General features: G+C 39.1%; 1 long non-coding RNA gene across 4 annotated transcripts in view; it reads left to right on the forward strand.

Moving 5' to 3' along the window:
* Positions 1 to 13,880, forward strand: part of LOC309654680 — a 128,862-nt gene that overhangs the window by 80,785 nt on the left and 34,197 nt on the right. The window lies entirely within an intron of this gene.

The raw sequence follows: 13,880 nt of genomic DNA on the forward strand, positions 1-13,880 counted from the left end.
TGTGTTTGAAGAGCAATCCCATTTGGATTTCCCCCTTTATTTATTTATTTTCTAGCTTTTCCAAGAGAGAGGCTTTCTCAGCTGTAGGATGCAATTTGTGTTTCTGGCTTTTTCCACTTTCACCCTCAGCTTCCGAAGGAGAAGGGTGGTATGGTTTTCTAACTATAAATACTCAGAGGGGAGAGAGGACGGCTGTGTGGTCTCCTAGCTGAGCAGGGCATGGCCCTTTCTCAGCCTTTGGGACCTGCTTTTTGATCCCCAGAACATTTATAAACCATTCTGGTCAGATTATGGGAAAAGGCCCTCACATGAAACGCGTCTGGTGGTCTCAGCCAAATTCTGGTGAGACTTGAGTTTTCTCAGCACCACCCAGGATTGGAACCAATTCCTGTAAAGTTCAGTTCCAAAACCCAATCATTAGGCTCACAATTGCTTTGAAAGGGTCAAGGAAGGATGTCAGCAGTTTGGGTGGCCTGTCTGAGTCCCCACATTGGAACAGTGAGCAGGACACCTAGATGGCTTATGATGGTGAGTTTTAAGGTCATACTTTTTTCTGTTTTTCCATTTACATCATACTTCACTGCCTGCAGGCTCCCTAAATGCTCAGTAATGAATATGCATGCTTCACTGTTGAATTGTAGCCAGCATACCATAGAAGTGGTTGATGCCAGTGGCAAGCAGGCCAGAGCTGACCACGTGGTCCTGGGGTGAGGGGAGCTGGCCATGCAAATGTGGACAAGCATTAACTTTGAAAACTGCCTGAAATTAGCATTACATAAATCTTTCTTCACCTCCTGCTTTAAATATTTCATTCCATCGAATCCTCCAATTTGATCCCAACATGGTGATAGTATTTGTGACACTAAGTTTATCTTTCTGGGAAATTTGAAAGTCTAAGTCCTTCTAAAACTTTTAATATATGTCTTAAACCAGATTCTTAGGACAAGTTCATTTCTAGGTCATACAAACCTTGGGAATGGAAGGGACTTTTCACTCCTCTGTCATTTTCTTTTCCTTTTTTCTATTTTGTTATGCCTGATGTTTAATTTAAATTAATTTCCAGCTTTTTAAAAATTATAATTGACAAGTTAAAGTTGCATATATTTAAGGTAGCCTACTTCATATTTTGATATACATATCCATTTTAACCACCATAATCAAATTAATTAGCTTTTTTGATTTTAACTTTTGAAAAATATAAGTTGTTTAAGAGGAATTTATGTCTCTTTTAAATGAAAAATATCACAGCAACAATTTTTGAATGACTGCTGAATTTCTCCTGATTTCTTCTCTCTTGTGGCTCCACATTCTCACAATTATTGCTTTATTCTCCATCTCTGTCCCCTCAAAGAAAAGTTACTCAGGCTTCTACAGAGGTCAGTTTTATGAGATTCAGTAGGAAAAACAAAAGTAGTCAGCGATGGCTGCAGTCAAAAGAGAGTGACTATCAATGTTAGAAAAAATTAAACATTTAGATCAGTCTAGGTGGTGATTTATTATCATACTTAGGTAAAATGCATTTACCTTTAGCTTGACATTCTTTATCACACATACAAAAGTTTGCATCCAGCTGCAGGGGTGGGGGAGCTACTGTGATCTCTACAGATTTTGAACATCCATCTTAATGGTCCACTTCCCCTGCATGGGACAAAATCACCAACATCGTTAATGGGAGAAAATCCTTTATCGACTGATTCATTTCCGTGTTTTGTTTCTGCAGCGAGACGGGATATCCTGTAAGGTGGCGAAAAGGGAGGGAAAATTAGTACTATCCGTTTCTGATTTGCCGTTATTATTATTGTTATTTCTACTCTCAAGATGGTATTTTATTTATCTACTGATTTTCATATATAACATGTATTTTTGGCGATGTTTTTCTCCTCTCCTTTCCCATTTTACCCCAGTTAAAAAATTACTCTTGGCAGGATTTGGAAGGGAGTTTATCTTTGCTACATAAAGAAGTCATATCATTTAATATTTGCTACTTTTAATAAAACTAAATAATGAAATAGTTATTAGGTACCCCAGTTTACTGAATAAAAGCCCTGGTTTATTTTATTTGTTTTGCTTAAGTATGGGACCAGTTGAGGAAATAGTTTTGATTGATTTTAACTACAAGAGTGGAGAGAGAAACTCCACTGTCTGAGCAAGCACACAAAAGTTACAAGTATCTCTCAGATGCTCATTAGTCAGCTAAAACCAGGAAATAAATATCCTACTGTTTTGTGATCACTTCCAGTTACTGCTGTCACAGGAAACATAAACAAGAGGGAGATGACCTGAGAAAAACTGGGTCCCAATTGGACCCTGACCAATTCACATACTACACACACCTCACCAGAACACTTAGCCCTGGTGAAAAGAACCAGATGAATCTGCTGCTGCCCCAGTAATGTTTGAAACTGGCCACATATATTTCTGAAACTTTAGCCAAACACTCAAAGTTTCAGAAAAGTATTTTTCTGGATAAGTTTTGCTGTTTTTTTGTCAAGTACAAAACGTTACATTTCAAAGCAGTATATATCTTTGAAACAAAGCTTGAGGATTTTCCCATTCAATAGACTTGTGTTCTGTGAAACATAAGACAGATCTTGGCAAACAACTATTCATGAGATTGTGGTTTTACAAACAAGCACATTTGAAATGAGGACAGGTAGGTAGTATATTGCTTGATATCAGAGGGAGGAAAACAGAAATAAACCAATTCTAAATTAACCAATTAAGATTTCATTTTGCAAAGTGGATCCTTCCTACATTATATCTTCTTCCTTTTTGCATAATGTGACTTCTGAAGTGGCAGCCCTTTCTCAAGCTGTTCATCTTGAATATAAGAAACAAATAAACCAAAAAATGAGTAAACAGACAATGGAGGTGAAGTGTTAAGAATGTGGACGGTATGCCAGTAGGAAGTTGTCCTCAGCAGTCCAATGCATCATTTCCTACCGTTTCTGTTTCCACCTCACCTTTCTCCTGTCCATACATCCCCCTGTTTTTCCATGGTCTATGCCCCATGGCCTGTATGGATGTGTCATGCTGAGTTCCAGCTTTGCTTTTTCTAATCTACATTTCCCTTCAAGGTTAGACCAGAGGTCAAAGAGAATTTCTGCTTACCCATTATCTATTCCTCTGATTATTTCATATTACATCAGCTTTCCTCATGATTCTTAATAATGAACTCTACTTGATAACTTATTCAATATTTTTTAATATAAGACACAGGGCAAAAGTTAGAAGCACTCCCAAATTTACCTGTCACACATCCTCTGGAAAGTTTGTATCTCAGTTAAGTCTTGGGGGAAAAAATGTTTGCAATTGCTTCTAAATTGTTGGACTGTAGCCACTCTTTACTCCCTCTTCAGATCACCTCCTATGTCCCTCCCAACAATCTGCACATACTATGGAGGAAATGGAAATTCTGTCCAAGACGGCTCAGTCCCATTGTCCTTGTAAATCTGATCAGACATAACTCAGCACGATACAAAGCGTAGATTTCAATTTACTTGTTAGAAATATTCCTGAGAACATTTTATACTTTGAAATATGTGTTTTAAATTTGTTAACTCGCTTGCTTGCTGCTGTTTGGTTTTCTTTTCTTTTTTCTTTGTTTTTTAGAAAAAAACTAAATTGATAGAATTGATTGGTAATTTGAGCATTGAAAACAGAAAGATTCTTTTGACAATTGAGTCAAAGGATGTTTGTTTAATATAAGAAAGGCTTTTCACTGAGAAGAAATACTTTGAGAAAAATAGTCTGATTAAGCATTTTATACATTCAGAAAAGAAAACTATGCAAACCAATTCCCGATACTTCATTCCCTCAAACAACTGAAGTGGTAAATTGAGGCAATTATCCCAAACACCTTTCCTTAATTATAGGGATTGTCTAGGTAAGCAGGTTCTGGGCCTAAATTTTTGCAATAATTATCTTAATTTGCACTTTGTTTTGCATGTGAAGACACAGCCTTAGCATCATGGTCACTTATAATTTTGTATCTGAACTCTGTGACTAAACACATTAGGTATTTTAATACTACTGCTAACTTTATTTTTTTAATCTTACATTCTTGAGCATGCATTACATTTATAATTTGAAACAAATGAGCATATCAAAAATTATATTAGAATAAAATACATTGAATGAATTTGCAGAGTTTCTCAATGTGTGATCTGGGACGGGAGATTGTGGCAGCCATCTTTGGAAAATACAACCTGTCACAGAGCCCTTCTGGTTATATGTGGTACCTGACCACTTCCTCTCTTTAAAAACCACATGATGGATATTAGGAACATTTTCTAGTTCAATACATTCAATGATCTTATTCAAACATGTAGGGCTGGTTTCTATGAACAGGATGTTCACTTAAAGTGAACTCTCGTCCTTGGTCTGTCCCATGGGATTTGTTCTCTCCACCTACAAGGCCACCCTGGTTCTCTTTCCTTTGTCCTGCCTCACACTTCTTTAATGATGCAAGGAAAATAAAAGCAAGAAGAGCAGCTACTTCAAATTATTGTTATTAAGGCAGGTCCTCAACTCCATCTAGCTCTGGGTTAGGCATTATCTTACATTATTTACAGTCCAAAATCAAATCCAAAAGACGAAAATCATGATTCTCATTTTGCCAGTGAGTAAAACTGAGGCTTGAACAAGGTATCTTATGCCCAAGGTCACGTAATCCAAGGTCACGAAGCCAAGAAATGCAGACATGACATTTGAATATAGGTCTGCCTGACTCCCAAAACGTCACGTTTCCTGCTTTTATCATATAAAATCGCTGATGCCATTGGAATTGCAATCAGAAAGATCCCAATGGGAACTAAACTTTTCTGCAGTCCCTAGAAACAGTAAGACTGAAGTTAAACAAACTCTGTTTTATTATTTGAAAACAAACAACCAAACTTTGAACTAAGGCCAGGCCAAAGAAAAATATAATCACTTCAAAAATTATTTTCTTCTAGAACTCACTTTGAGGTGGAATCTTATATTGTAATTTGTTGTTAGGGGAAGGGAAGGAAAACTTAATTACAGAACTTATTTTTGGCCAGATATTTTACATACACTCTTTAGTATACTTCTCACACCAAACCTTTGAGGTCAGTTCCCACTTCAAAGATAAGGATCAGGTTAAGTGACTTACTCCAGGTCCCAGCTAAGAAGCCACAGACTGGATTCCAACCCAAGTCCTTCAGACTCCATAATCCATGCCTTCACTCTGTTCAGTACAGAGTTTCTTAACTTAGCACTGTTGTTATTTGAGGCAGGATAATTCTTTGTTGCATGGGGGTGGGGATGTTGAATGAAGGCTGTCTGCACTGTGGGATATTTGACAGCATCCCTGGCCTCTACCCACCAGATGCCATCAGCACCCTTCCACCAAATTATGACAACTCAAAATAACTAAAAATGTCTCCAAACACTGCCAAATGTCCCTTGGCAGCCAAAAATCACCCCTAACTGAGGATCACTGTTCTAGTATTTACATACATCTCAATTGATCCATGAAGAGAAAAAGAGTTAAGTGGGTTGGTCTTTGAAATAGACTATGTTTCAGGATGATTTTCTGTTGTTATTGTACTTGGAGTGAGTTCCGAACGATAAAAACCTGAATTTTAAGAAAACACGACAGTCTCTTCAGTTAAGAGCTACACCAGCATATATCCTAGAATGAGGGAGAAAAATAGTAGCTAGAAGACTTCTAGTTAGGTGAAATCAGATAGGAGTTCATGAAAATTCAGAATTTTTTTCCTGGTTATTTATCTAATCATAATGAGGGAGGAGTTTTTGATATTTGCCCAACTGGATTTAAAGCACTGAATAAAAGTCTGTGGAGAGATTTTGAAATCTATTTCCCACTTTGGGGTTGAGAAGTGAACCACAGAACATGCACTAATTGGAAAGGCCACAACATCTGAGCCTAGGTTGCTCAGCCCAAGGAGATAACCAATATTCAAGAAGACTCAGATTTTGCAATATGGTAAGTGGCTGCTTCCTAGTACAAATGAGATGGTTGTTTCTAAAGAAAGAGAAATGATGACCCATAGCTAAGGTGAAAGAAAATAGAAGCAAATAAAACATGGCCTTCAGAACTTTGCAAAAGAGAATCTGTCCACCCCGTGTGACACCCAATTGCCGGTCTGGTACCTGTTCCTTCCTCCGCCAACCCAAGTCAGCCAGAACAGCTGCCTTTATCTTAGCAGTCTTCTCAGTGCCTGCTCTGCCCATGTGGTCTTTAAGCATTTCATATCTCTGTGTGGCTGGACATGTCTGTATCAGGCAGGTCTCTGACAATAAAGAGCCATTCAAGTTTCCCCCTGTGACCTGATCCCATCAACACTCCGATACTGGAAAGACGCCATAAATACTGTTCACTCATTTTGTAGTGTGGAATAAAAGGTCTTTACAGGAAGTTATTATCAACGGTCTGGAAAGAAAGGGGTCAGAGCTTTGCTTCCTCCCCCAGCTGTGGGAGTCACCCCAGCCTGGCTGGGACAGGTGAAGGGGCTGTGCAAGGAGGAAGCCCCACCCAGCCTGGGGGGGTCCCCTGTGGTTCCCCCCCTCCCCCATTACATGACCAAGATATCTCCATCACCAGTCCAGGAAACCCAAGGAAGGGGGCAGAACAGAGAGAAAAATGTTCACCTGCAGAGAAATGTCACAGTGTCCTTCAAACCCAGAACTGAAAATTCTCAAAACCCCTCCCCTCGAAGGGAGACTGCTTCCCCTCACCCTGGAACTGCCCAGCCTTGTTCCCCACCCACTCTGAGCACCAATGAGTTTCACATTCTGGAAACTTGCTTGCTGAAGAAAAGTTAACTTGGCACTCGTCTTAAGTATTGACTATCTGTCTTGAGGGTGAGGGCTGTAAATTCTCTCTCCTAAGATCCAAGTCGATTTGTTATCAAATCAGGCATTGAGAAGCTGATTCATTGCTATTCAGCGCTATGCTGATTTATATGCAGAATGTAAAACAGATGCCTTATGTGATACATATTTATGGTGAGTGCTGTTCTAGGAAGATTTATTACGGATTCCTTTGTCGGGGTTTGCATGAGCAGAGCCATGATGACTTGTATTTCCTCTCAGCTGCCAATGCCAAACTCATTAAAAAGAGGTGTGACTATTAATATACATTGTAATACTGACAGGCCCTAATTTATAACACCCTGGCTGGTTGGAGTATTCTTCTGACTTGAGAGGTGGTTTCTGCATTTCCTTCTCTGTAGCTAAATGGTACAAATAGAGATGTATATTCTCCCTCGGTCTCTCTCGCCTCTCTCTCTCTCTCTCTCTCTCTCTCCCTCCACCAATGCCCCCCCGCCACCCCCCCCACCTGCCTGTCTCACATCTCTTTGTCTTTTCCAGGCATCTAAGTCAAGTCACAGTCTGCTGAAAAAAAGCCAAATTCTATGTGATCATTTATTTTTTCCTTTCAGGTCAAATACGCCAAGGGTTTATAGCAGCGTAGAGCTGTGCTTTCATGCCCTGTAAACACATGTTATTCTCCGCGCTGGCACACTGTCTCTCTAGGCTGAACTAGCAAGGAAGAAGTTTGGAGCAGGCCACATCAAGCATTCTTGGCAGTGGCCGTGTCTGACATAAGCCTCTGGAGTTGAAGAACATATGTTGCCCTGTGCCCGGGAATCGGAAATCCACTGCCCAAAGGGCAGCATCAGGGAGAGACATGTGACTAATAACAGGACTCTGCAGCAGATGGGGGCAGTTAATCAGGTGAAGGATGGAGGGAAATGCAGTGTTAAGAGCTGGCATGAGAGCCCTGGCCTGATAAGAAACTCTGTACCTGGGAAACGATTTGACCAGTGGGCTTGGACGGTCTTTGAGTAGTGACATAAGACAGACAGTGCCTGGGAAAATAGCTTTTCTGCATCCTAAATTTGAGATGAACTAGTTCCTAGAGAGAGAAAACAGTGTGTGTAGCAAGAGCCTTTATCTGAGTGTCGGTAGCCCTCGAAAAGCACCATAGAGAGATCACATGGAAAATCACCATATATAAATTTTTTTTAATGATTACATGAAGAATGTTTTGGCTGAAATAAATTTCTATTGAATCTTAAAAAGCTAGATGGACAGAAATAAGACAAGTGTGCCACCATCTTTCCCTGGTCTGTAAGTAGCACTGGGAAGATGGTGAGGCAAGTGAAGTACCAAAACCTCAACGACCAAGATAAATAATATTTGAATGCAATATGCTAAAGTCAAAATTAATGCAAAAATCCATTATGAACAAAACATCAAAATTTAAAATAAAGATGAGATTATTATTACCATGTTTCCTTTTGCCTCAGGCTCCCATGTGGCTGGCGCAAATCACTGCTACTCATCTAGTCTTTATTTAAAATTGATAGGTCTCACTTACCTCACCCCAATCCCAGTCAAGGTGAAGAAAACATTCTCTTTTAGCTTTTTGTGTCCTGAGCCTAGCATCTTCTACTTAGTAGGAGACCATCCAATAATGGATGAGGATGATGGTGGTGGTGACGTTTAAAAAACCAATGAATGACTTCAAAATGAGGCTACCCTTTACATCTTTTAAAATCAATATAGACCTAGAGATTATCATACTAAGTGAAGTAAGCCAGACAGAGATAGACAAATACCATATGATATAACTTACATGTGGAATCTAAAAAAACGGTAAATAAACTTATTTACAAAACAGAAATAGACCCACAGACATAGGAAACAAACTTATGGTTACCAAAGGGGAAGGAGGGGGGGATAAATTAGGAGATTGGGATAGACATATACACACTACTATATATAAAATAGATAACCAACAAGGACCTACTGTATAGCACAGGGAACTATACTCTATATTTAGGAATAACCTAAAGGGAAAAAAACTGAAAAAGAATATATACACATACACACACACACACACACACACACACACACACGTATAACTGAATCACTTTGCTGTACACCTGAAACTAAAACAACATTGTAAATCCACTATACTTCAATTAAAAAAAAAATCAATATAGTCAAGTGTCACTCAAGCATTTCTAAATTGCAGTTGATTTTCTTTGGTAACAAATTAATGGGAGCTCAGGAAGATTATGATTTTGTTAGGTCCAAATAATTTGTCTAGGCAACCCTCCCCCCAGCAATTTCTCCATTTCATCTGTATGTTTAACCATACATTTCTAGAAAGTACCCCCATGGAAATCATTGAAATAGGTTGAATATCTTAAAGTGAAATACATATATAATCTGTACATATGTAATGGACATTAAGAAAAGAAGTCATCAAAATCCTATTTGCTGCCTTCAGCCAGAGTTCTAGGAACTGTCACATCAGTGACACCAGGAAAGCAGTGACATTTGGGGTTGTTTTTAGAGATGAAATTCTGCAATGAGGAGAAAGAAAGGCTGCAATCCTAACACACCACAAAATGTTCTAGACTTCCTATTATAAAAAAAAAAAAAATTGGCATCTGAGATCTCCTAGTATGAATAATTTTTGCCTGTGTGAACAGGGCTGAGATTTGCTTTCTCTAATTAAACCCCCATGAGACTAAAGCTGCTTTGGAGTTGGTCTTACTCAGAGAATGCTTTTCTCCTCTCCTCCTCCTCTTCCTCCTCCCCTTCCAGTTTGTAGAGAGCTTCCCAGAACCCCACTCCATATCTCAGAAATGTCAGCAGCCTCTTTCAAACCACATGGAGAGGGTGGGGAGCTAGATAGCAATAAGAAGTGGTGAGCAGTGAGTGCTTCTCTGGTCCCGCGTGGATCACGTGGTTCCCCAGAGCCATTTTTAAAGAAAGGAATTAAATTGACATGGTTATAACCCAATTGACATGTTTTGCAGTAAGAAAAGCCATCGAGTATATTAATTTTTGTTTTGGACTATTCTTTTTGAGGAAAGTGTTTGCCTATCACAGTGAAATAAATAAAACAATAGCCAGTCTGCTCCTTCAAAAATACTACTGATTACTTGATATCACTATAGAACTAGCATTATTTCCTGAAAAAATCCTGACCTCATGTCATTTGAATTGCAGTCCATACACCTTTACAAACCGGATACTAAACCTGCAGAACCAGTCTGAAAACAGAAGGGTAACCAAAGGCTACCCAGCTACCCAGCTACAGCCTGGTGGCAAAAGGGCTCAGGAAAAATGTGTAGCTGTGACTAGAAATCAAATATGGGTAAGGAGAAAATCTCTCTCTTTGTCCAAAGGAGTGATCACATGTTGACAGCTGGAATTTACATGGCTCCTTATTCAATAAACTAGCGCCTTCCCTGCATTCCAACATCAGCAGCACAATGGTGGCACAGATGCAAACTGACACATTACACACGGTCCAGCTGCCCCGTCCACTCTCCTTGGACCCCTCCTCCTCCTCCTCCTCTGCCTTCTCCATCTTTCTCCAATGTGAGCTTTCACTTGTGCAAGACCTAAACATACACTCTCATTCAATGGTCCTTCTATTACAGGTGCTTGATTTCATGTGCTTTCATATGCTCGCCTGCATGCAGGATATGAACCCTACCTGAAAGATAAAAAAACAAATAAGCAAAACAAAGCCAGGACAGGATAACAAACAAACAAATCCCTTCTACTTTGTTGTCAGCTCCAAAAGAGCTGGACATGATCAACGTTTCCCATATCAAATATCTCGTCACCGTCACAAATCCTTTTTACGTTGGGTGTACATGGCTTTCTTTATGAACTTGAACCCTAAGGAAATGTGACCTGTGAGTAACCAGTGCTGTCATTAGTGAGAACTGTTTTGGTTACATTTTGTACAAAAATAGCCATCTGAAAAGAAAGGTAAACTTCCACAATACCTGACAATACGCAATGCTTTCTTTTCTCCCAATTATTTTGGCAATAGCATACACTTCTTGGTTAAAAGCTTCCATTAAGAAGTTCCAGAATTTTTCCAGGAGGGTTGCTGTAGTGGGAACAATGGCAGTTTATAGTGGCAGTGTATATTATTCAGCAAAGCCCAGCAAAATGCATGAAAGGTATATGGAATGATCCCTTGGCTTGCAAAACAGTCCATTCGGTATAGTTTTCCTGTGAAAATATACATTTTACTGATTATGAAGAAACTCATTAGTACTTCCCGCACTACACTATGTTCTTAAAATATGGGAAACAGGGGGAAAAAAGGGTTTCTGTATTATGAAGCAGTAATTAAACTTTAATCTCTACCACTAGGGGGCGAAATGGAGTCCTTTTCTAAACTGACGGCTGGGCAATCAACCATCACATCATTGTAACATTGAAGGCACTTCAAAAAGACTCAGATGTTTAACTATTGTGCTAGTGATCATACATTCATATTGGGCTGCAGGCCAAAAGAGGGAAAAAAAAGCCAGAGAGTTGCAGCTGAACAGCTATAAAGCGGTGAATTTTACCTTAGAGCAAAACCGTCTTCAGTGACAAATTTCAAAAGCCATATGTATGCGATTTTCATGAAAAGCAGACGACCCTAAATTTCTTTGTTTAACTGGAAGCGATCTTCCTCACAGAACAAGCAGGTTCTTTTCTGCAGTTTCCCTTGTTTATTGTGCTGTTACAAATTTCACTTTCCTTTCTAGTACTACAATCAGGATTCTAGAAATGCTGTTTAATGCCAACGGGTATTTCGTTAACACTGTCACCTCCAGCATCTTTAAGGATATCACCTCAGGTACAACGTCACTGATGGAGAACATTTAGAGTCTTCTGATAAAATAGCGTGTTTTTTTTCCCCATTTTAAATGAAACCCTCCAACCCAACCTTTTTTCTATGGTAAAAGCTCAAAGTTCCCATCAGGCTTTGCCAATACAGGACATTATGATTTCCCCCTCAAGTGGTTAAAACACTGAAAGTGATGAATCATTAAAACGTGAGCATTATTTCTCACAAAAATAGAACTTCGATTCCTAGGACCTGTTCAGAGCATTTGCTTTTTAGGCTTGATAGCCAGATATTTCAAAGATACTCTGGCATATTAACACACCAAAACATAAGCCATGGCAGGTTATCTAAATTAATAAACTAAAGGGATAGATTTGAGGTGATGGGTAAATTCCACCTGTCAGCTAGACATTCAGAGAGTTTGCAAATTCCAATTCCAATACCTTTGGTTTTAAAAAGAGGCAAATTTAGCTCAGTTCCTATTTTCACTAAACTGCAGTCCCAGGAAAGCTGGAAAAGTCCCAAGTGAAGTGTTGGTTTGGCATCTCCCCTGCCCCCACCTTGTTTCCAAAGCACAAGACAGTTTTGTAAATAGAGATAGTGCCGAAAGGAATCCCCTCTTCCCTTTTACATCAGGAGTGTTACTTGATACGTATCAATATTTCCTGTCAGCTCCAACAAAGCAAAATCTTGGGCCTTCTGGTCTCCTTAGATGGCTAAATATCGTTTGCTTAAGTCAGCGCGTTCCAGACCTTTTATGTGGCCTGACAGTTGATTGGGAGAAGGCCCACTAACTTTCTTAAAGTGTGCAGTCATCCGTTTGGCGGCCGGCTCCGGGGGTTCCACATGAAATCCTCTTTAGATAAATTCATACTTGCCCAGGGTGATTAGCCTTACAGCTTGGCTGGCTCACTTGTCTTTAAAAGCAGGACATTTGCGATCAATGTGAGCCTGAAGTTGTTTTCTACACCTTAACTACCTCTCCTGCAGTCCCCAAAGCTGGTGAAGGAAGATGCAACCAAAAAACAAAACAAAACAAAGAAAAAAAAAGAAAGAAAAGAGAAAGGAAAAAGGAAAAAGAAACTTTTTTCTTTCCTCCCCAAAGATGACAGGCTGAAGTTGACAACCTAATCCTTCAGGCTTGTCTTACTTACTGAAAGGCTCAAGTAATGTCAAAGGAACCATCTGATAACAGTCTTCATGCCAAACCTAACAGCTTTATTGCAACAAGAAACTTTCACATTAAATTTCCATGTGTTTTCTCTCCACACTCCTTAACTTCACGGCCCAACCTCCCTCTGTGTGTGTGTGTGTGTTTTCCCAAAGAAAGATAAGGCTTCCCTGCTTCAAAAACCAGATAGAAATTGTTACAGAGGGCCAGCTGGGATATAGTCAAATTAGTGGATTATTATTACCTTGGGGATGTTGGAAATCAAGTTTGTTATTGGCAGTTCCTGTTTCTGTAAGAGTTGTTAAGAGCTAAAATTTAAAGGGTGTTGGTCAATCAACAGAATGTTATTTTCTTAAGTGGGGAACTGCTATTTGTCATTTTTACTTTGCTGCTGCTGCTGGATGACCTGCCACCAGGTTTACCTCTAATTCTAAACTCCCACTTTATTAGAAATAATGCCAGTCTTCACAGAAACATAAAGGACATTTTTCTTCACATCTAGACTTGTGGGCTAAAAGAGAAGGTGGGTGGATTAGGAGTCTCAGTCTGACTAAGAAATCTTTTAGAAAGTGGTATCGAATTGTTGAGCGTATTTGAAGATATAATAAATACAGACATTGTCATATAAATAAGAGCAGCTCATTCTTTGTGTATTCTTTGGATGTTATGGAGAGAATGTTTTCAGTAAAATACAGATCCTTCTGTGCTTACACTTTGTGACATTCTTGCTGGGACAGTTTTACATTTTGAAGCTAAGGAATTCATTGAAGAATTTTAAAGTCCATGTTTTCTTTTGTTTTGTTTTTGTTTCAGCTGAGGATGGTCTTACTTCTCCCTGTTCTGAAACCATTTTAAACAAAAACAAAAAAAACGACAACAACCTTGCAGGGAACTCAGAGTAAACAAACAGTCTTTGTCTGTTAAGTAAAATAGTTCCTTTAGGTAAGTTACTTTTCCAAGGAAATTACAGTATATCTCAATGTTGAATAGCCGGCTTTTTCTACCAGTCTGATTGATGTTTAGGAAAAAAACAGATTTTTGAAAATTAGCCTATTTTAT

The sequence above is a fragment of the Balaenoptera physalus genome, assembly GCF_965194825.1.
Source record: "Balaenoptera physalus genome assembly, chromosome: 2".
NCBI classification, from domain to species: Eukaryota; Metazoa; Chordata; class Mammalia; order Artiodactyla; family Balaenopteridae; genus Balaenoptera; species Balaenoptera physalus.